Genomic DNA, 22951 nt, shown 5'->3' with positions numbered 1-22951 from the left:
ACTTCTTACTGCCTTACAAAGTGCATTCACTCTACAGCTCCTCAGTATCTCTCCTCACTTATCTCTCCCTCCTCTCCTCCCTGGGAACTCTGTTCATCAAGTAAGTCTCTCTTATCTGTACCTTTCTCCTCTTCTGCCAACTCCAGGCTCAGTTCTTTTCTGTCTTGCTGCACTGAAAGCTTGGAATAGACTTCCTTAGCTTGTTAAGCTCCGACTCTGGCTGTATTCAAATCTAGGCTAAAAGCCTACCTTTTTGAGGCTGCTTTTATCTCCTAACTCCTATTCACTTGTAATGTATCCATGTCTGTTTTAATCATTCCCACCATAAGCAATTCCCTAATCCCCTATTTGTCTGTTTTGATTAGATTGTAAGCTCTGTTGAACAGGGACTGTTTCTTGCATATGTAGTATACAGTGCTGCATATGTCTAGTAGCCCTAAATGATAAGTATTAGACATGGTATCAGTTCAAATACTTGGCAACCTGATTGTGAAGTGCCTCAAGATTCCCCTTTGTCACCAATTTTGTTTAATGGTTACCTGAGTTTTCTGGGGAAGGTGATCTGATCAATGGATTTATCAGTACATATATGGTGATATAAAGATTGGTTTAGTTTAATGGTTTATATTCTACTTAATATCAAGGCATATTACAAGAAAAAACATAGCTAAAACAAAATACATTACATTACAGATTTCTATTCCGCCATTACCTTTCGGTTCAAAGCGGAAGGTTTCCAAGAGAGGGAAAAGTAGGATCTGGGGTTAGGGAGGGGATGGTAAGAGGGGGGTTAAGCTAAATGAAGCATAAAAGCTACATATGGCTGCATGATGCCTCTGAATTGGCAACATGCACAGTGAGGAATCCCCACTGTGCTATTTCATGACAGAGTACAGGAGTGGTTTGCTATTGCCTTCTCCTGTGCAGTGTGTGGCTCCACTATGTCACTGCTGCCCAACATAGTGCCCTACAACACCTGGTATTCCCAGGTGGTCTCCCAACCAGGTACTAGCCAGGCTTGATCCTCCTGCTTTGCTTCCAATAGAGATAGCAAGTAGGCATAAATACAATATATACATCCATTAAAATCCTGTGTCAAGAAAATATTCTGATTATTTTTTTCTATGCTGACTTCACTAAAAAGATACTTATGCCTGTATCTCTCTTTATTTGAATAAAGTGTGTTATATCAGAATGATAGAGTGAATCAGATTGGAGGGGGTTTGTCCTATATAATAAAGAGGGAATTGAGATAAACAAAATAAAAATTAGAAGATAAATTAAAAGATAGCAAAAATAAAAATTAAAAGATAGCAAAGTGGAATCCCATGGACCGAAATTCCACATATGAAGGGAAAAGTATACTGATAGGGCTATACTACAATCTACCAGGTCAGAATGAATAGACAGATGAAGAAATGTTAACAGAAATCAGGGAAGCTAGCAAATTTGGCAACAGTATAACATTATGGGCTCCTTATATAAAGGTGTGTTAGGACCTTAACGCGCGGAATAGCGCGTGCTAAAATGCCATGCGCACTAGCCGCTACCACCTCCTTTTAAGCATGCACTGTAGCGCGCGCTAATCTTGTGTGTGCGCTAAAAACGCTAACGCACCTTAGTAAAAGGAGCCCTATGTAACAAAACTTTGGGTGGTTTTTTTTTTTGGTTCCTGGGTAATAAGTGTTCTTTCTTAATTGCCTATGCCACAAAAGTATAGAAAATGGCTATCATTCCCCTCAAACTGCTTTTGTGACCAGGACATTGATATTTTGAAATTTACCTTTTTAGATTGATTTTAAGCAAAGTAAACTTAGGGCCCCTTTTACTAAGGCAATGGTATGGTATTGCCACATGGCAAACAATGCCGCAGGTGTACTGCACTTGCCACTGTGAGTAAAAAAAAAGATTTACCAAGTGGCAATTCAGAGCTCAAGAAGTGGAACTTGTTGGATGAAAGTATGCAAGTCACAGCTCAGAGTAAGCGTCACCAAGCTTTTTCCACCTTCTTCACTCATCAAGATGGGCTCTGCTTCTGCCACAATGTGACCAGTCTGTTTGAGGCAATTGGAATTGCCTGTAACCCAAAAGAATGGCACCTCTTCACTGACTGCTCATCCAAGAGCATCAAAGCTGTGCTGTTCAATAACATGAACAAGCACCCATCTCTTCTACTGGCTTACTCGGTGCACCTCAAAGAAGATTACAACAGCGTCAAAACCTTACTAGGTGCCTTGAAGTATGATGAGTACAGCTCAGAAGTCATTGGAGACTTAAAAATGGCAGCATTCTTAATGGGTCTCCAAAGCAGTTTTACCAAGTTTCCCTGCTATCTTTGCCTTTGGGACAGCAGGGACACAAAGGTGCACTACCAAAGGCAAGGCTTGGCATAGCAGATCGAGTTCTCTGTGAGGAAAAACAATGTCAAATGGGGACCACTGGTGGACCCCCGGAAGGTGCTGATGCCACCACGTCACATCAAATTGGGTCTAATGAAACAATTTGTCAGAGCTGTAGATAAGGAGTTGGCAGCCTTCAAGTACCTTTAAGATTTCTTACCTAATCTGCGGCAAAGGTCAAAGCTGGTGTTTTCATCAGACCCCAGATAAAGAAGATCTTGGAGAGCAAGGAATTTCCCAAGAAGCTAACTAGGAAGAAGTAAGCGGCTTGAAACACACCCAAATTCTATAAACGGCACTTAAACAAAGGTGCCGTTATCTTATGCAGCTAACTAGATAGGGGTTTATATTAATTAAATTGCAATCCAATAATGACTGATAATTGAAAAATATGCACCTAGTAGTAAAATGTGATTCTCTAAGAGGCCACCTAGAAAATTGTAGGTGCAGTAAGGGAAAAAGGGGCCTATCAAGTTAGGCTTGGGTATGGTTTCCATTTTAGGTGGCCTCTTAGAGAATTGTTGGTTATAATATTTTAAGTGAGCTAAGAGCTGGCTTACATATAGATAGGTGCCTATGTACTGTTATTTATGTAAATATACTCCCCTTTTACAAAACCACAAAAGTAGTTTTTAGCGCCAGCTGTCATGCTGATTGCTGTGCACTACTCTGACGTTCATAGAGTTCTATGCATCGGCTGGGGCTAAAAAACACTTTTGTGGTTTTGTAAAAGGGATAGTTATTTTTAATTTTCTGTTAATATTGTATTTAATTTTTTTCTCATTTATTTTATTATAAGATGTTTCTCCATACCTAATGGTTCTTCTATTGGTCTGTCCTCTGGACTACATGTTGGCCTCCAGACTGAGCCTTCAGCTTTGGTTGCAGGACATTAATTCTTTCTTTAGGTGTCATTGCCTTGTTCTCGATTCCTTTCAATTTGATGAATTACAGATCTAAAAATAAATTGGTTTTGTGCTAGTCCAGTAAGGTCCAACCATCTGATTGCAGGTGACTTTTCGCCTGGTTCCTTCAGTCTTCCCAAACATGATGTCCTCCTCCAATGATCTTCCTCTTCTGACAGTATGACTAAAATAAAATAGTTGTAACTTCATCAGTTGGGCTTCTAGTGACATAGCTGGTTTGAACTCTTCCAGAATTGTTCTTCTGACAGTCCATGGCACACATAAAATCCTTCTCAAATACCAAAGCTCAAATGAGTCAATCTTTCTGTCTTGTTTCTGTAGTGTTCAGCTTTTGCATCTGTAATTGACTACTGAGAAAATGAATGTGTGGACAAGTCTGATCTTCATTTGGAGTGTTATTTCCTTGCCTTTGAATACTTTGTCGAGAGCCTTCTTTGAAGAGGAACCAAGTTCTATTCTGACAGGTTAAACAAGTTCTTCTCGTCAGTCTTCACGAGAGAGGACACATCCAATATCCCAGAACTCGAGGAGCACATAAACGGAGACCCTGATGAGAAGCTAGTCCAACTAGAGGTAAACAAAGAAGATGTTCTCAGAAAGATAGACAGACTGAAGAGCGACAAATCACCAGGTCCGGACGGCATCCACCCAAGGGTATTAAAAGAACTGAGAAACGAAATAGCGGAAACACTAAGCCAAATATGTAACCTATCCTTAAAAACTGGGGAGATCCCAGAAGACTGGAAAATAGCCAATGTCACGCCCATCTTTAAGAAGGGATCAAGGGGTGACCCGGGAAACTACAGGCCGGTGAGCTTGACCTCGGTTCCGGGAAAGATGATGGAAGCACTAGTCAAGGACGCAGTCTGCGAATACATAGAAGGCAATGGACAACTGAAGGCGAGCCAGCACAGCTTCTGCAAGGGAAGGTCGTGCCTCACGAACTTACTGTATTTCTTTGAAGGAATAAACAACCAGGTGGATAAAGGGGAATCCATAGACATCATTTACCTTGACTTCCAAAAAGCCTTCGATAAGGTACCTCACGAAAGACTACTTAAGAAGCTGTGGAGCCACGGGGTGCAGGGGGATATCCACCGATGGATCAAACACTGGCTGGCAGGCAGGAAGCAGAGGGTTGGAGTAAAGGGCTATTACTCAGACTGGCAATGGGTCATGAGTGGAGTTCCACAGGGGTCGGTGCTGGGACCAATCCTGTTCAATATATTCATCAACAACCTGGAGACGGGGACGACATGTGAGGTTATCAAATTTGCTGATGACACCAAGCTTTGCAGCAGGGTTAGAAACGCGGAAGACTGTGAGGTCCTGCAAAGAGACCTAACAAGACTGGAAGAGTGGGCAATAAAATGGCAAATGAGTTTTAATATAGAGAAATGTAAGGTCATGCATGTAGGGAAAAAGAACCCGATGTTCAGCTACAAAATGGGGGGATCACTGCTAGGGGTAAGCAACCTTGAAAGAGACCTGGGGGTGATGGTGGACACAACATTGAAAGCATCAACTCAGTGCTCAACGGCCTCAAAGAAAGCGAACAGAATGTTAGGTATCATTAAAAAGGGTATCACGACCAGGACGAAGGAAGTCATCATGCCGCTGTATCGTGCAATGGTGCGCCCACATCTGGAGTACTGTGTCCAATACTGGTCGCCGTACCTCAAGAAGGACATGGCAGTACTCGAGGGGGTCCAGAGGAGAGCAACTAAAATGATAAAAGGTATGGAAAACTTTTCGTATGCTGACAGGTTAAAGATGCTCTTCTCCCTGGAAAAGCGGAGACTTAGAGGAGACATGATAGAAACCTTTAAAACCCTGAGGGGCATAGAGAAAGTGGACAGGGACAGATTTTTCAGACTGTGGGGAACAACTAACACAAGGGGTCACTCGGAGAAATTGAGAGGGGACAGGTTTAGAACAAATGCTAGGAGGTTCTTTTTTACCCAGAGGGTGGTGGACACATGGAACGCGCTTCCGGAGGTTGTGATAGCCCAGAGCACATTGCAGGGTTTCAAGGAAGGTTTAGACAAGTTCCTAAAAGATAAGGGGATTGAGGATTACAGATAAAAAGAAGAGGTAGGTTACAGAAATGGACAGGAACAACATTACAGGTCATAGACCTGACGGGCCGCCGCGGGAGCAGAACGCTGGGCGCGATGGACCAATGGTCTGACCCAGTGGTGGCAACTTCTTATGTTCTTATGAGTATTTCTTTGCTAGTTGCTTCTTTGTTTACAAAAGAGCCCAGAAGATTGAAATCCTTTACAACCTCTATTCTATCGCCTTCAAGTAGAGAATGACACGGTGGCGGTTACCCGCAGCTAGCCGCATTTATCCGCGGGTAAACCGCCAAAACGGGGAAGAAAAAATAGTGGCCTCTGCGGGACGGGGACAAGGCCATTCACCACCCCGTGGAGCGGTGAATGGACTTGTCCCCTCAGTGAGGCAATCAAGATTGCGCATTCCCCGCCATCTCCCTCCCTCCACCTCACCTTTGAATTGGAAGAGCACCGCCGGTTGAATTTCTGCCGGTCCGCGCAAAGAAAAAAAAAAGCATCTCCTTTTCTCCTGCTCCTTCCGCCATGCTGCAGCTACTAAAGCTGACAGGAAGTGTATCCGACGTCAATTCTGACGTCGGAGAGGACGTTCTGGGCCAGCCAATCGCTGCCTGGCTGGCCCAGAACGTCCTCTCCGACGTCAGAATTGAGTCGGAAAGAAGACTTCCGGCTTTAGCAGCTGCAGCATGGCGGTAAGAGAAGGGGAAAAGGACAGAGGCTTTTTTTTTTTTTTTTAGCAGCAGGCTGGCTTTGGCTAGGGAGGGAGAAAGGTAGACAAGCACAGGCAGGCAGGCAGGCTTCGGGGGTGGGGGTGGGACAAAGTGTGGAAGGCAGTGAGAGGGACATAGGAAGGAGGCACTAGGGGCACTAAAGACATGGGAAGGAGGCACTGGGGGCACTAAAGACAGGAAGGGGCACTAAGGACATGGGAAGGAGGCACTGGGGCACTAAAGACATGGGAAGGAGACACTGGGGGCACTAAAGACAGGAAGGGGCTCTAAGGACATGGCAAGGAGGCACTGGGGCACTAAAGACATGGGGAGGAGGCACTGGGGCACTAAAGACAGGAAGGGGCACTAAGGACATGGGAAGGAGGCACTGGGGCACTAATGACATGGGAAGGAGGCACTGGGGGCACTAAAGACAGAAAGGGGCACTAAGGACATGGAAAGGAGGCACTGGGGGCACTAAGGACATGGGAAGGAGGCACCGGGGGCACTAAAGACATAGGAAGGAAAGAGGGAGGGAATAGAAAGGGACAATTCTTGGGCTTGAGTGCAGAAAGAAAGAAATGAAAGAAAGGATACACAGACAGAAGGAAAAGCAACCAGAGACTCATGAAATCAATCACCAGACAGCAAAGGTAGGAAAAATGATTTTATTTTCAATTTAGTGATCAAAACGTGTCAGTTTTGAGAATTTATATCTGCTGTCTATATTTTCCACTATATTTGTCTATTTTTCTATAGTTACTGAGGTGACTGAGCTTGCGGAGATGGGACGGAAACAGGGTTTTAAAATTTTAGTCCTAGTAGTTTGCCGGTCCACAAAATAATTCTTTTATTTCTGCCAGTCCACGGGTGTAAAAAGGTTGAAAACCACTGATGTAGAGTATGCCGGCTTTCTTTTTCGCCAAGCCGCGCTCGCGTTGATCAATCTTCTCCTCTCTTGCAACTTCCTGTTTCCGGTTGCGTCAGAGGGGAATATTGAACAAATGAGCACCTGCACATGCGGCTGGGCGAAAAAGAAAGCCGGCATACTCTACATCTAAGGTGAGATGGAGGGAGATGGCAGAACACTGCAGTTGGTCGGGTGTCTGCTGTTTTTGTATCACTGCCTGCCTGCGCTCACGTTCCAGATTCTCCTGCATTTTTAGTGTGCACAATTGACCTGATTCGAGCTATAGGTGAACATGGGGGACACGTCATTGAAAGGGAGGACAATTGATTTATTTTATGTTCGGTTTTTACTACAGGGCAGAGGTACTGAAACAGATTCTCAGTGCAGTAGTAGTAGTGGCAGAAATCTCTTCTGTCTTCATGGTGTTTCGCAGTACTGAGGCTCATATGGATGCTGCGGGGACAGTGACGGGGCGGTGAATGGGATGGCAGTGGCGGTGACGGGGCGGTGAAAGGGATGGCGGTGACGGGGCGGTGAAGGGAACGGCGGTGACGGGGCGGTGCAGAGGATGGTGGGCCGGGGACGGTGCAGTGACGGGGACAGATTTTTTTCCCCGTGTCATTCTCTACCTTCAAGCTCAAAATCAAATGAGAATAATGTGTTTCATAGTCCTCATTCCCAGTTCTCAGGAAAAGAATAACAGAGAGAACACTCACGTTTGCTGTTGATCAGAGGAAGTGGGCATTTTTGATATGCAACATTGACATCATCAATATGCACCCAAGTGGCAGATTGCCATGGAAAAAAAGGCTGCTTTTGGCAGCTCAGGATGTGTGCTGGGATTTTAGACCATTTCTCTTTTTCCTGTGAGTTTGAACCCACCACTTGGGAAAGGAAGCGTAAGTAGCCTTAATCACAGCCAGCTCAGCTGGTTTGTAGGCTTGGCTCCCTGACATGTGGGATTATTCATTAGGAGATCACAGCCATCTGTGTAAAAATAATTTCCACTCTAGACAAAGGAAACTGCACAGTGCTGAATGATACTGTTAGATACTTGTTCACAAAAGGGGGATTATAGATTCAAAAATAGACCAAATAGCATATGTATCTGAATGAAGCAAGCACCTTTAACCACTGAACCACATCAGATGGTTTATAAACAAGGTTCTCTGACGTGGCAAAGAAGAGGTTGTAAAACTACATGAGGAATTATAAATTGGAAAAAGGAAGCATGTAGTCCACATACCTGACCTGGCTCAGTGGTTAAGGGTTCAAATCCTCTGCAAACAATGACACACATGCTACTTTGTTCCTTTTTACTTTTTTTTTTTTTTTTTTTTTTTATTATTTTATTTATAACATTTTACAATATTACCAAGCATATACATCTTGTACAGAAAAGTGAGATCAAACTACATATTAAACTTAAATTCCAAACATAATATTGCTACAAGGAAATATCACATTAGCTGTTCTCACACTAGTCCTCAATATTATTGAATCCATTATTAAGAGCAGAACTTATATACTTCAAATTAATTAAATAAGAAAAATCCTTGTCTAACTGAAGTGCAGGAAACTAATTTCACTTAGGCGTTTATTACGTTGTTATTCCTTTTTCAAGACGTTTCATTGAGAGAAAACTAACCAATTGAGATGGCTCTGTAAATATATATTTCAATGATAAGTATCTCACTACACATTTACATGGATATCTCAAGAAAAAACTACCCCCTATTTGAGTCACTCCAGGTTTTAAAATTAAAAATTCTTTTCTTCATTTTTGAGTCTCTCTAGAGACATCAGGGAAAATCTGAATATGTTGCCCCAGGAAGTCTTTAGACCTATTTTTAAAGAAAAATTTTAATATCCAATCCTTGTCTGGAGCCAAAGCCACAGACAACAAGAGAGTAGCTGGAACCGCCAACTCTCTATCTGATTGTTCCAATATTGCTGAAATGTCCAATGACCTCTCCCGGGGTTCCTCCATGTTTTCTTCTTTGAATTGGGGCTTAGCAGGTAAGTAATACACTCTTGTAAGAGGAGGTAAGGAATTTTCTGGAATTTCCAAAATTTCCATGAAATATCTTTTCACCATTTCTCTGGGAGAAGTTGACAGGATCTTTGGAAAATTTATAAATCTCAAATTATTTATTCGACCATTATTTTCCTGCATTTCCAACTTCTTCCTGAGTAATATATTATCTTTTACCAACATATCTTGATTTTGTTTTAATAATATTAACTCCTTATTTGTATCTTGTGTCTCTGTTTTAAATTGTAACATATCCTGCTTTAAAACTTTTATTTCTTCCTTTTGTTCTTTTAATTCTTTATCCAAACTTTTTATTTGAGGATTTAATGAATTTCCCAAATTCACCACCAAGTCCCATAATGCTTCGAGTGTGACTGTAGGAGGTTTTGTAGGTGAGAAAAGTTGTAATGGTGTAGTGACTAAATGTTCTGAAATTAGCTTTACCTCAGTGACGTCTTGTATTCCCCCAACTTCTGTTGTCCCGGTCACAAGTCCTTGTGGAGAGATCAGTCCTCTCTGCGTTGTCATATTCGGCAAGCTCTCCATACTAGCCTCTGTGGACAAAAAGGCACCCACCTCCTCAGGTGGGTTCTGGTCCCTTGGAGAGCTTGCAGCTTGTGGCGTCGGTTGAAGGGGTGGCGTCCTAACATCGGGGCTAAGAGTGACATCATGCTCAGGGGCACCCACCGCACCGCTCTCCGGCGGTGTCCCCAACGAGCTAGAACCCGACCCTTCTTGTTCCCGCTGTAGGCGTCGGAGAAAATCATCAATGGTAACCACTGGGGTTAAGGGTCGCCGGGAGGCTCCTCCGGTATTCCTTCCCCGTCTTTTCGGCATTGTTAAAATAAGAAAAATTCCAACGACGTCCTCACTGCAGTAGACATAGGATGAATTTCTTGGATCCAATAATAGGAAGCAGGATCCAAGCTGGATCTATGCACCCCGAATAAAGGTTACCCACTATCGGCTCCTGGGCTCCACGTTGCTCCTAAGGGGCTCCCAAGGGGCCTTGCGTGCCCCTTAGGGCACGCCCCTTCGGCCACGCCCTGCGGCCGCGCGGCTGCGGCCGCAACCACAGCAGCGGCTGCCTTTAGCGATGTTGGAGACGGACCCAGTGACGTCAGGGGTCCGTCTCTGTGAATGCCTGTCTGCGCCGCCCAGCAGGAAGAAAAGCCGCCGCTGTGGGATCCAGGACCAGCCACGGGTCTCCTCACAACTCTCCTCCAGCCGGTAACTGCTCCGAGTACTGCCACAGCAGCGGCTGCCTTTAGCGATGTTGGAGACGGACCCAGTGACGTCAGGGGTCCGTCTCTGTGAATGCCTGTCTGCGCCGCCCAGCAGGAAGAAAAGCCGCCGCTGTGGGATCCAGGACCAGCCACGGGTCTCCTCACAACTCTCCTCCAGCCGGTAACTGCTCCGAGTACTGCCACAGCAGCGGCTGCCTTTAGCGATGTTGGAGACGGACCCAGTGACGTCAGGGGTCCGTCTCTGTGAATGCCTGTCTGCGCCGCCCAGCAGGAAGAAAAGCCGCCGCTGTGGGATCCAGGACCAGCCACGGGTCTCCTCACAACTCTCCTCCAGCCGGTAACTGCTCCGAGTACTGCCACAGCAGCGGCTGCCTTTAGCGATGTTGGAGACGGACCCAGTGACGTCAGGGGTCCGTCTCTGTGAATGCCTGTCTGCGCCGCCCAGCAGGAAGAAAAGCCGCCGCTGTGGGATCCAGGACCAGCCACGGGTCTCCTCACAACTCTCCTCCAGCCGGTAACTGCTCCGAGTACTGCCACAGCAGCGGCTGCCTTTAGCGATGTTGGAGACGGACCCAGTGACGTCAGGGGTCCGTCTCTGTGAATGCCTGTCTGCGCCGCCCAGCAGGAAGAAAAGCCGCCGCTGTGGGATCCAGGACCAGCCACGGGTCTCCTCACAACTCTCCTCCAGCCGGTAACTGCTCCCTCCTTTTTCCAGTCTATAATCCCCCTGTACTTTCCCAACCTCTTCTTTGCCACATAAGAGATTTGGGATTATGGACAGGTGTCTTAACAGTCATCAAGAGGACTTTGTTGTTTGTCTGCATTGTGCAGTTATCTTTGATCAAAAGGGGAACTATTTTTAGACAGATAGCTATGGTCTCCCAGTTCATAATTCTACATTAGAGAATGACACGGGGACAGATTTTTCCCTGTCTCATCCTGGTGAGTTATTTTCCTGTCCCATTCCTGCAAGCTCTGTCCTCATCTGCACAAAATACTTTAAAATCATAAGTGTTTAAGGCTTGTGCGGTTAAGGCAGAGCTTACAGAAATGGGACAGGGACAACCACAAAACTTGCAGGGACGGGAACAAATTTACCCCTGTGTCATTCTCTATTCTACATGTCAGGGAGCCAAGTCTACAAACCAGCTGACCTGGCTCAGTGATTAAGGCTACTTGCTCTTCCTTTCCCAGGTGGTGAGTTCAAATGCACAGAAAACAGAGATATGGTCTGAAATCCCAGTACATCCCCTGAGCTGCCAAAAGTAGCCTTTTTATCAGTGGCAATCTACCACTTGGATGCATATTGATGATGTCAATGTTGTACATCAAAATTGTCCACTTTCTCTGATCAACAGCAAACATGAGTGTTCTCTCTTTTCCTGATAATTGGTAATGAGGCATACTGTGAAACATATTCTTCTCATTTGATTTGGTGTATTCATGGATAGGGGATTTACAATGCAGCAGATAGGTAGATGTGGGATGATTCATGGACCTGCAAATAGTCTGGCTATATCCAAAGAATCACAGTAATAGGGGGACTCGGTAGAGTTACCATATGGCTCCAGAAAAAGGACAGGTTAAGACATCAGGGTTTTAGTTCCAGTGCTTTGAATGGAAGTAAAACCCTGAGATCTCAATCTGTTCTCGGTAGGGTTACCAGATGTCTTGGAAAACCCGGATATGTTCTCTTTATAGAAGACTCTCTGCGTGCCTGGAGGGATTTCCAAAAGCTGGCAGTTTGTCTGGGTTTTGAAAGGCCCCGAGATCGGGGCCCCTGTCTGGAGCATCTCCATGCATGCGCAAATGTCAAAGTGATGATGTCACATGCATGCACGCATTCGCATCGACATGCATGCATGCATGGAGATCCTTCAGACCCAGCTCCGAACTCTGGGAAGGAGACACGAGATTCGTGTGGGGCTGGGGACAGGGCAGGGCCATGCGTCCTCTTTTTAAAGAGGAAATCTAGTAACCCTAGTTTAGTAGCTATTTCCCAGGATAGCTGAGACACAGCCTTAGGGAAGTAATTAGATCTTTCCCAGGAAAGGAACAAAGGAATCAGTCCAAGCAGTTTTAAAAGAAACTGAAGTACCCTGAAGAGCTATTATGCTAGAATACAGAAGAGGTTTTGGCTTGAAGGGAGTACTGTCTCTGGACAATAAATGATAACAGTATGTCTGAAGAGACTGCTAGTCATCTGACTAGTTATGTGTGGAGTTTCACCCTAACACAAGGCCTGTAAGTAAACCTATGTCAGAGCTAGGTCGGCAACCAGCCCTGGATTAACCATTAAGCAGAATAAGACAAATGATGGGGTGTATCCGTAGAGGTTTCGTCAGCAGGAGACCTGAGGTTATGATGCCGTTGTACAGAGCCATGGTGAGGCCTCACTTGGAGTACTGTGTTCAGTTTTGGAGCCCACCTACCGAAAGGACGTGCTGAGGATCGAGTCGGTTCAGCGAACGGCCACCAGGATGGTCATGGGGGCTCAAGGATCTCACGTATGAAGAAAGACTAAAGAAGTTGCGGCTGTACTCACTTGAGGAAAGAAGAGAACGGGGAGATATGATTGAAACGTATAAGTACATCACGGGACGCATCGAGTCAGAAGATGATATCTTCTGGCTCATGGGACCCTCAACCACCAGAGGGCATCCGCTGAAAATCAGGGGAGGGAAGTTTCATGGCGATCCCAGGAAGTACTTCTTCACCGAAAGAGTGGTGGATCATTGGAACAGACTCCCACCCCAGGTGATAAAGGCCAGCAGCGTAACGGATTTTAAGAAAAAATGGGATACTCACGTGGGATCTTTAAGGGAGTAAATTCAGGGGGGGATACTTGGAATGGGCAGACTTGGTGGGCTATAGCCCTTTTCTGCCGCTTTTTCTATGTTTCTATGTTTCTATCCTTAGGGCACCAAGGGAAGAGGAGCACCACAGAGATTTTCCCCTCTAGCTATCATATCCTTAACTCTTTCACTGCTGTCTGCTACACCGATTATCCAAGAAGAATTTCAGTGTTTTTTGAATCATTATAAGATAATTTGTTTCATACGATAATGATATTTCTGAGAACTTATTGAATCTTAATGTCTTGTCAGATAAGCAATGGAAGGGCCGAGTGGCACAATTGTTGGGCTGTGTTTAGGGCATCAGTTATCCGTAGTCTGACCCTGTCAGCAATACCTGGAGCACTACCACACAGAATGCAAGTGTGTCACCTCTCCCCTCCTCACATGGATATATTCTGATTTTCCTTATGGAAGAGGGTTTGAATGAGAGTAGTCACCATTGGCAATTTAAAAGATTGGGAAATTGACTGGTTTTAAATAGGTTTGTTTTTAATGGCATTAACTCCCCCCCCCCCTCCTTTTATGAAGCCACGATAGGCTTTTTTTTTCACCGGTCATAGCGGTATTAGCTCAGATGCTCATAGGAATTCTATGAGGGGCGGTGCTTTTACCACCACAGCTTCATAAAAGGAGGCCTAAATTATTTGTATTTAGTTAATTGTGTGTGCATATGTTGGTGTCTGGGAGGGGGATAGTAGAGAATGACACGATGACAGAATTCATCACCTGTTCCCGTCCCCACGGATAACCGCGGGAAATAATCCCATGTCATTTTCTAGTGTCTATTTCAACCTCAATCCTTCTACACCAGTATTCTTCAAAGCAAAGCTTGCGGGTCAGAGGTTGTGGCCATTCATACTCTGATTCTTCCCTCTTTCCTTAAAGAATGACATGAAGATGGTTTCCCGCGGTTATCCGCGGGGATGGGAACGGTGATAAATTTTGTCACGGTGTCATTCTCTAGGGGATAGCTGCAGGGGAGGTAGTTCTAAGGAGTAGAGGCAGTTTAGGAGATGGGGCAGGTATGGGTTTTGAAGGGTGGGACAGTTTGGAGTTGATGCAGAAGTTGCAGGGCAGCAGGGGTTGTTTTTAGGGGTGGAGTAGTTGAGGGCTGATAGTTTTAAGGGGTGGGAGCATTTGGGAGTGGGTAGAAGTTAACAGGGGAGGTTGTTTTAGGTATCGGAGCAGTCTAAGGGTGGTAATACAGTTGTGGGAGGAGTATGTTTGGGAAGTAGGGGCAGTTTGGTGGGGGTAATGAGAAAGTTGTAGTGGTTTTGAGGTTAGGGCAGTTTGGGAGCAGTGTGGAAAGTAGTTTTGAGGAGGTGGGGCAGTTGCAGGGGCATTGTTTTGGGAGAGGCAAGGCAGTTGTTGGAACTTAGGTTTGGTGGGTTGGGGCAGTTTAAAAAGTAGTAGGTAGCTGTGAGTGCTATTTGAGGGTGCTAGTTACCAGGGACAGATTTTGGGACCCTTGGGGAAGGTACTGTTAGAGTTCATGTGGCAGTTTTGGGGGTTAGGATTCAGTTGGGGGCAGTTTGAAAGAAGCAATTCCCTAACTGCTGTGTGAGAATTTAACTTAGTTTGTATCAGGACTAGATTTAAGATTCTGGCACCCAAACAGCAGATCACAGAGAATGGGGGTCTAGGTAGGTCAGAGATCCTAAAGACTGGAGAGCCCATCTGGAGACTGGAGCCCATCTAAAGATTGGAGAGTGGGGCCCATCTGAAGCAGCACATGCATGACCCTAAAGTAAGCAAGATCAAGTTCCTGTGTAGCGCTTCTAAATCTAGTGCCCTAGACCAGTGTTCTTCAACCTTTTTACACCTATGGACCGGTGGGGAAAAAAAAAAATTATTTTGTGGACCGGCAAACTACTAGGACTGAAATTTAAAAACCCTGTTTCTGCCCCGTCTCCGCAAGCTCGGTCCTCGCAAACCATCTGATCCCATCCGCACAAGCCTCAGTTATGATTTTATACTGAATGTATTTTATTAAAGTATAAAAAGAAACAATATTCTGTACAATTGTCATTTTATAAATACAAATAATACAGAGCAAGGATCAACAAAACCCCTGTCTCCTCTCCCCTTCACATATATCCCCTCTTCTATCAAGAAAACTGAATAAGCCAAATTATTACAGAATGCTACACAGAAATATCATGCTAACAGAATACCGCAGTCACACATAGCAGAAATAGGGTTAGGGGAGTGCAACTAGGGCAACTGCCCCACTGGTCAGAGAGAGCCCTAAGCCACTGCCTGGACTTTGCAGTCCCCAGATATGTCTAACACCAGCTCTAGCAGGATATATATTTCAAATCTGATATATTCTAATCACAAAATAGAAATTAAATTATTTGTTTCTACCTTTTGTTGTCTCTGGTTTCTGCTTTCATCTTCTTTTCACTCTCTTCCTTCCAGCGTCTGCCCTCTCTGTCTCTTCAATCTAGCATCCTTCCATCTACTGTCTGACCTCTCCCCGTTCCATATGGTATTTGTCTTCTTTCTATGCCCCTCTCCCCTTTCCATCCAGCCTATGTCCCTCTCTCCTTTTTACACAATTCACTCCAGCTTCACTGCTCTCTTATTTTTTATCTCTCCTACACCAGATCTAGCATCTTTGTCCCTCTCAATTTCTCTGCTGACCCCCCTTCCCATCTCATTCCTGTCTCTCCCCTTCCCCTCCTCTAATCTCCCTGCAAGCTGTTTCCTTCCTTTTTTCTTCTCCCTTCCCTCCTCCTCCTGTCCAGCAGTAACTCTCTTCCCTTTCCTTTCCCTCCTTCCCTCCCAGCAGCATCTCTTCTTCTCCCTCCCTCCAGGTCCAGTAGCAGCTGTCCCTTTTTCCTCCTTACCCAGCAGCTTCCCAGACTCCTTTCCCTCCTCCCCTCCCAGCAGCATCTCTCCTTCTTCCTATCCAGGTCCAGTAGCAGCTGTCCCTTTTTCCCCTTGCCCATCAGCTTCCCAGACTCCTTTCCCTCCTCCCCTCCCAGCAGCATCTCTCCTTCTCCCTCTCCAGGTCCAGTAGCAGCTGTCCCTTTTTCCTCCTTACCCAGCAGCTTCCCAGACTCCTTTCCCTCCCCCCTCCCAGCAGCATCTCTCCTTCTCCCTATCCAGGTCCAGTAGCAGCTGTCCCTTTTTTTTCACCATGCCCAGCAGCTTTCTCCCCTCCCAGCAACTCTCCTTACTTGCCAGCGCTGCGATTCAGTAAGGCAGCCTCGGGTCCTTTGTTGGGTCGCACCGCCTCTGAGGAAAGTGGAAGTTGCATCATCAGAGGCGGCCCGACTCAGCAAAAGCTCCAAGGCTTTCTTTTTGAATCGCTGCGTTTGTAAGGAGAGCCGCTGGGAGGGGAGAAAGCACAGTATGAGGCTCCCTATTATCTCTCCGGCCCTGCGTGAACGACAGCTCCTCGATCTTGCCGGTCCTGCGCGGACCGGTAGGAAATTGAAGAAGTTGATCTCGCCGGTCCTGTGCGGACTGGCAGGAATTTTCTGCGGACCGGCAGTTGAAGAACTGTGCCCTAGACAGTTGCCTCTATTACCTGTGTCTAAATTCATTCTGGTTTATATGCTAGAGAAGCTGAAATTGCTTCTCCCACAGAAACGCATTGTTTTTGGAAGGGGGGGAGGAGAGACTTATTTCTCTTTACCTCATAGTCTTTTTTTTCCACGTGTCGAATTTCTGTTCTGTTAAATTTCCAAAGCATTATTCTGCCTCCAACAACACAAACAGAAAGACAATCTTGACCCCTTTTATATACCGTAATTCGTTCCAATTTCCATTGGATTTTGGAAAGAATAAAAACAAACACAATTTAAAAAAAAAAAAAAAGGAATAAAAACCAGCCCCAGTGTGCATGTGCACCTGTGTGCACACATGTGTGGCTTGTCCCTGATTACACTGAAACTTAGTAAAAGATAGGAGCGCAGGGCCTAGAGCTTCTAAATTACAAGTCAGTTCTCTAGCCAGCAGAGCTGCAGTGGTGGTCACCTAAATTCAAATGAAGATCAACTGAACTTTTGCACAAAGAAGCAGTTCTCTTATGAATTATGAAGGCATCTTATGCATTACTATAGTATTTGTACCCCAGGGTAGATGAGCATTCTGATCACCAGGGGTTTTGAAAGTTTTGTATATTGCAAAGACATAAAGGCAGCAATTACAGAATACCCCTACCAGGAACTCTTATCTTTGTTTTCAGCTGAAATTCCATTCCTGTTTACCTTCAGTGTTAACCTTTTACCTATAAAGTGTAGGTGTGTTTTGATCAGGGTTTGTCCTATGTCCTTTAACCTATAGCTTAAGGCTGTTTGTTTGCATTCTGTGGTATCTATGTCAATGCTTCACATTATGTCTATGATTACCTTCAGCTCTCTTAAAGAAACTATGAGAAAACAAAGAGAAGCCAATCAAATGTGCAGTCTATACAGGATTGGTGCCAAGGGTATTAGAAGTTACCCTTGGTCAGAAATGGGCAACCTCAGTCCTCGAGGGTTGCAACCCAGTCAGGTTTTCAGGAATTTCCCAATGAAATGAGCTGTTGGCCTCTGAGAGCTAAAAATGAAAAATGTTTTAAGTCCTTTCATAGAAACACGATGGCAGATAAAGGCCAAATGGCCCATCCAGTCTGTCCATCTGCAGTAACCAAATGGAGCTATGCATACTATGATTGTGATTCATTGTGCTATTAAATTTTTTAATACCAAGATTAATTTTGATTAAAATTTTTATTGTTGCACACCTCTAGTAATTATGCATAGAAATTTGATAGGGTGTTATTATGAGGAATCTATCATCCTGGAGAGTCATGTGATGCTGAAGAGCTGAGCAGACGTGTCTCCTTGCAGCTCCGGGTCATGCTACCTTAAAACTGCATTTTTTTTCTCTAAAGAGACTGTGATTTTCAATTCCAGACCTTTTAATATTGTGGTCTTACCCTGTGAGATCACAGGTACTTATTTTTGTGGGTCTGTTCCCCTGGCAATGACCACTAAATCACAGCAGGGCTCCAAATGCAAGCCGAAACTGCAAGATGACGGCAGACAACCACGAGGTGCCTTATTCACGCTTCACAAAGCAGCGGTACAGTAACTGACCCATTCACTTACTCTATTAATGGAAGAAAAACTTATGAAACTTCATACCTCCATGGAAGAAATGAAAGAGGGCCTTCATCTCCAAGGTAACTGTTTGTAGAGATGTGATGATTGCATAACTCAAGAAGAGGACCGCATAGCTAACTTCGAGAAATACAGCCAAATATCGGAATTGGTGAACAAAACTCTCACAGAGATAGGTGCAAAAACCTATACTTTATAGATATACCTTCCTCTGTAAAAGATGCTGATCTTCGGTCCTCATTGGAAAAATGGCTACTGGAAGCCCTGGGCCTCCAAGCACATGCCGCACACACTGTCTAGACCAGAACAAAGAGAGGAAGATCAGAGACTCTGCCCAGTAATAGCCAGATTACTTAATTATGCCATTAAAGAGAGGGTGGTCATGTAGTACATGCCATATAAAAAACTACCCTATGAGGGTCATAAAATTCTCATATTCCAGGATTTTTCACCACAAGTTTTGTCTCATCGGCAGACGATAGCACCATAGTGTAATGACCTTTTCAAACGCAATATCAGGATTTCCCTGCTTTACCTCACTCAGGCGCTGACAGAACACTGAGAGAACTGGAGTTATTTATTCATAAACTATCTTCTAATCCTGAGGCACTCCTGACAAGCATGTTGGTGGGTAACAAGACCTGATGGTAAATGCCTGCATTATCACTTATGAATCAAGTGAAGAATCTGTCTATAAATTGTTTCCTTATATAATCCTCTGGCAAATATGAGCATTCTGGAAATTCACTCTGGTTACCCTTTGGGCTGTTATAAATTATCATTTCAGTGGTGCACTAGCTGTGGAGATAACCTGGCACCAACTGAGAGTTTTTGCTGACTCTGTTTTTTGGAGTAATCTACAGTTATTGTTCTGTATGCATTGGTGTATAGCATTCTTTTCTTGTTCTCTTGTAACCCTGCTATTTGCAGAAAAAAAGAACATCCATCTGGTATGCAAAGTTTTCTGCTCTGACAATATGGATGGACCTCTACAAAGACTCACTAGCTCTGTCCTATATACTGGGTCTAACATGCCTTTTTTTTGGGGGGGGTGGGGGTTCTCAGTTAAAGCTACAAGTCTGATGTTGAAATTGATTTTGTCATGGCCTGGGGCTGCTAATTATCTTCTAAAAGTTGGGTAGACTTGGCAGTCAGAACAGGGGGAGGGGCAGTAAGGATGAGGGGGTATGGATGTATCTGTATAGTTTGGTTGATTGGGAAGAGTATGGACACTATTCAAGATTGTCTGGGTTTACATTGTGTGTGTGTGTGTATATGGGGCGGGGGGGGGGGGAGGTTGGCTGGGAAGACCCTTTCCCATACTTTATTCTACACAGGTACATTTTGGAGGTAATCGTTTTGGAGACCTTTCTTTTCCCCATGCATGGCTAGTCTGAAAATAATTTCCTGCAACGTAGATGGCATATATTCCTCCCATCAAAAGAACTAAATTGTTGAATTATCTAAAAAAGGAGGGAGCAGATATCACACTCATGCAAGAAAACCATCTGAATAATTTAGAACAGACTAAGCTTAAAAGGGACTTGGTCGGGCAGTTGAGTTTTGCATCTTTCAACTCCAGACAAAGAGGGGTGGCAATCATGATACATAAACGTATCCCATTTAATTTCCACAAACAAATACTGGATCCTAAGGGTCGCTATGTAATTATGGTGGGGGAGTTGTGGGGACAGCGCATTGTCCTGGGTAACATCTATGCTCCAAACCTCTATTCTCACTTTTTTCTCTCTCTCTTATAGGTATTTTATCCTTCTCAGGCAGCCAGCTTATAGTGGGAGAGCATTTTAATATTGCTGTAAATCCATCTATGGATTGTAAACCCACAAGACCCATCCAGAGGATAATAATAATGGAGGGGTAAATTTCCTTATGAGGGAACTGGGCTTCTTGGATTCATGAAGAGCTATGCATCCAGAATATTTAGATTACTCCTTCTATTCTCATCCCCACAGGGTTTACCAAGAGAGATTACATTCAGGCACAGGCACATTATTTCCCAAACTACACAGAACACAGATCACTCACTTTACAATTTATTCAAATTATCATCAAAGAGTATCTGGCGGATGTCACCTAGTCTTTACTTCGAAAAAGACTTCTCCTCATACCTACAGGGAAAATGGTAGGAATATGAACAGACCAATAAATTATATGACGATAACAAAAAAGAAAGGACCTATGTAACAAAAACCCACTAGTGAATCCAAAACAAAGCAAAGAAGAACAATGGTCTCTGGATGTCACAGGAATCGTTGCTTAAAAAGATTTTATTGAGAATAAATGTCCAAATGTAAAAACATAGAATCACTTACAAAATTCTTCTGTTAACATTTAAGACCAGACAAAACAATCAACCAGAATCTAATATAATAAAACCCTAAGCCGCGCATGTGCACTCCCACCTGCGTGAGCTCATTTTCCGTGAGCTGTAGGGACCCGCAGGTAGGAGTGCGCATGCGCGCGGCGGCGCAGAGCCTGTCGGCCGAGAGGAAGGAGGAAACGGTACGCGATCCCCACCTGCGTCGGAAGTCTGATGCAATCGGGGATCTTGAGAGGAGCCGCCGCTGCATCTTTAGAGAGACAGCCTGGACCGAAGGAGCCAACGGCTCGGGGAGCCGCAGCTCCGCCTCTTCCGACCCCGCTACTCCTCCTCTTCGGGCAGCAGCAGCGTTTAAAATTTCGCTGCTGTTGCCGGCTTTAGGCCTTCCTCTCTGGCGGGTCCTGCCTACTTCATGTTTTCATAAAGACAGGACCCGCTAGAGAGGAAGACCTGAAGCCGGCAACAGCAATTAATTGTAAATGCTGCTGCTGCTGCCTGATGAAGTTCAAGGAGGAAAGGGAGCAGAGTGGGAGAGAATGGTAGGGCATGATGGAGGTAAGGAGGAAGGTATGGGGAGGGGGAGGAAAATGCTGCACAGGGAAGTGGGGTGGGAGGGAAATGTTGCAGCACAGGGAAATGGAGGGGCAGAAAAAGGAAGGGAGGCATACTGCTGGACAGGGTGAGCAGGAAAAAGGGCTTGATGGACAGGGGAAGAGGTGCTGATGGACAGGGGGGGGCAGAAAAAGGAAGGGAGGCATACTGCTGGACAGGGGGAGCAGGAAAAAGGGGTTGATGGACAGGGGAAGAGGTGCTGATGGACAGGGGGGCACAAAAAGGAAGGGAGGCATACTGCTGGACAGGGGGAGCAGGAAAAAGGGGTTGATGGACAGGGGAAGAGGTGCTGATGGACGGGGGGGGGGCAGAAAAATGAAGTGAGGCCTACTGCTGGACAGGGGGAGCAGGAAGGAGGTGATGATGGACAGGGGGGAGGTAAAACAAAGGGAGAAGGGACTGCTGCTGGATAAGGTGAGCAGTGATGGGGTGGTGGAGGACACAGGGGAGGTAAAAGGAAGGGAGAATGGACAGAGGGAGCAGGCAAGGGGTGGTGGTGGACAGCCAAGGGAAAAAAAAAAAAAGAAAGACAGACATACAGAAAGCGGCTAAGGAGAGAAAAAAAGAAATAAAGACAAACACAAACAAATATATTCTAGCACCCGTTAATGTAACGGGCTATAAGACTAGTTTATTCATAATCTTCTTACCCCTTATAATCCTTTTAAGCGGGAAGGGGAATTGCTTGCCCTATTTAAGGAATTACAAAACCTCAGGGCACTCCATGTCTCACAACTGAAAGACAAAATGGGACCGGTTAAAACACAACATGTGTTCAATGAGAGAGCTGAGAGAAATATTTACAGCCATAAATTGAGGCTTTACACTTGGGGGGAAACAAAACAAGAAAACTAGTCGCTAATTTATACCCTCCTTTATAAAGCCGCGCGAGCATTTTTCGTGCCAGTTGTGGCAGTAACAGCTCAGATGCTCATAGAAATTCTATGAAAATCGGAGCTGTTACTGCAGCGGCCCACACTAAAAACACAAGTGCAGCTTTGTAAAGGAGGGGGTTAGTAAAACCAGCAAAAACTAAACGTCATCACTAGTATTAAAGACAAAACAGGTAAAATATATACACAACATCAGGACATAGCTGATAAATATATTGGGGGGTTTCTTTATCCATATCTTTATTCATTTTAAAAACTAACATCAAGTGCAACATATTATCAAACAATGTACAAAATAAACAGCACTTAATTCCATCAAATGATATAATAAATACATATCCCTTCTCCCCACCCACCCTTTCATACAGTATAAAGACAATCAAGAGTAATACAAATGATCAAGACAAACAAAATTGCAATCAAAAAATAAAGGCATATCCCTCCCCCTCCCACCCACCCACCCATCCTGGATATCCTATATAATAAAACTCTAGAGCGCGCATGTGCTCTTGAAAAATCGTGATCCCTGGCGCCGTGTTTTCTGATCCGTGGCAGCGTTCCATTTTAAAATGCGGCCAGGGATCACTCTGGCCACTCCCCTCCTCACTCACCAATCCGAAGCAAGCTCCTCACCAACCGGAAGCAAGCACCTCACCTCACCTCCCGCCCTCGCTCACCGCTACTTCTGCCGCTGATCCTTCTCTTCTGGGCAGCCTGCGATCGTGGCCGGCTTTGGCGGGCCTCGCGGGCCGCTTTCCGGCCTCGGTGGCACGTTCCCTCTGACACACGAGATAGCGTCGGGAGGGAGCGTGCTTCCGGGTTGGGGAG

General features: G+C 45.0%; 1 protein-coding gene across 3 annotated transcripts in view; it reads left to right on the top strand.

Moving 5' to 3' along the window:
• LOC117346763 (hydroxymethylglutaryl-CoA synthase, cytoplasmic-like) overlaps nt 1-22951 on the top strand; it is an 83507-nt gene that overhangs the window by 2025 nt on the left and 58531 nt on the right. The window lies entirely within an intron of this gene.

This window comes from Geotrypetes seraphini, chromosome 12 (assembly GCF_902459505.1).
Source record: "Geotrypetes seraphini chromosome 12, aGeoSer1.1, whole genome shotgun sequence".
Lineage (NCBI taxonomy): Eukaryota > Metazoa > Chordata > Amphibia > Gymnophiona > Dermophiidae > Geotrypetes > Geotrypetes seraphini.
The sequence above is the reverse complement of the archived record's forward strand: the minus strand, read 5'-3'. Positions and strand labels throughout refer to the sequence as shown.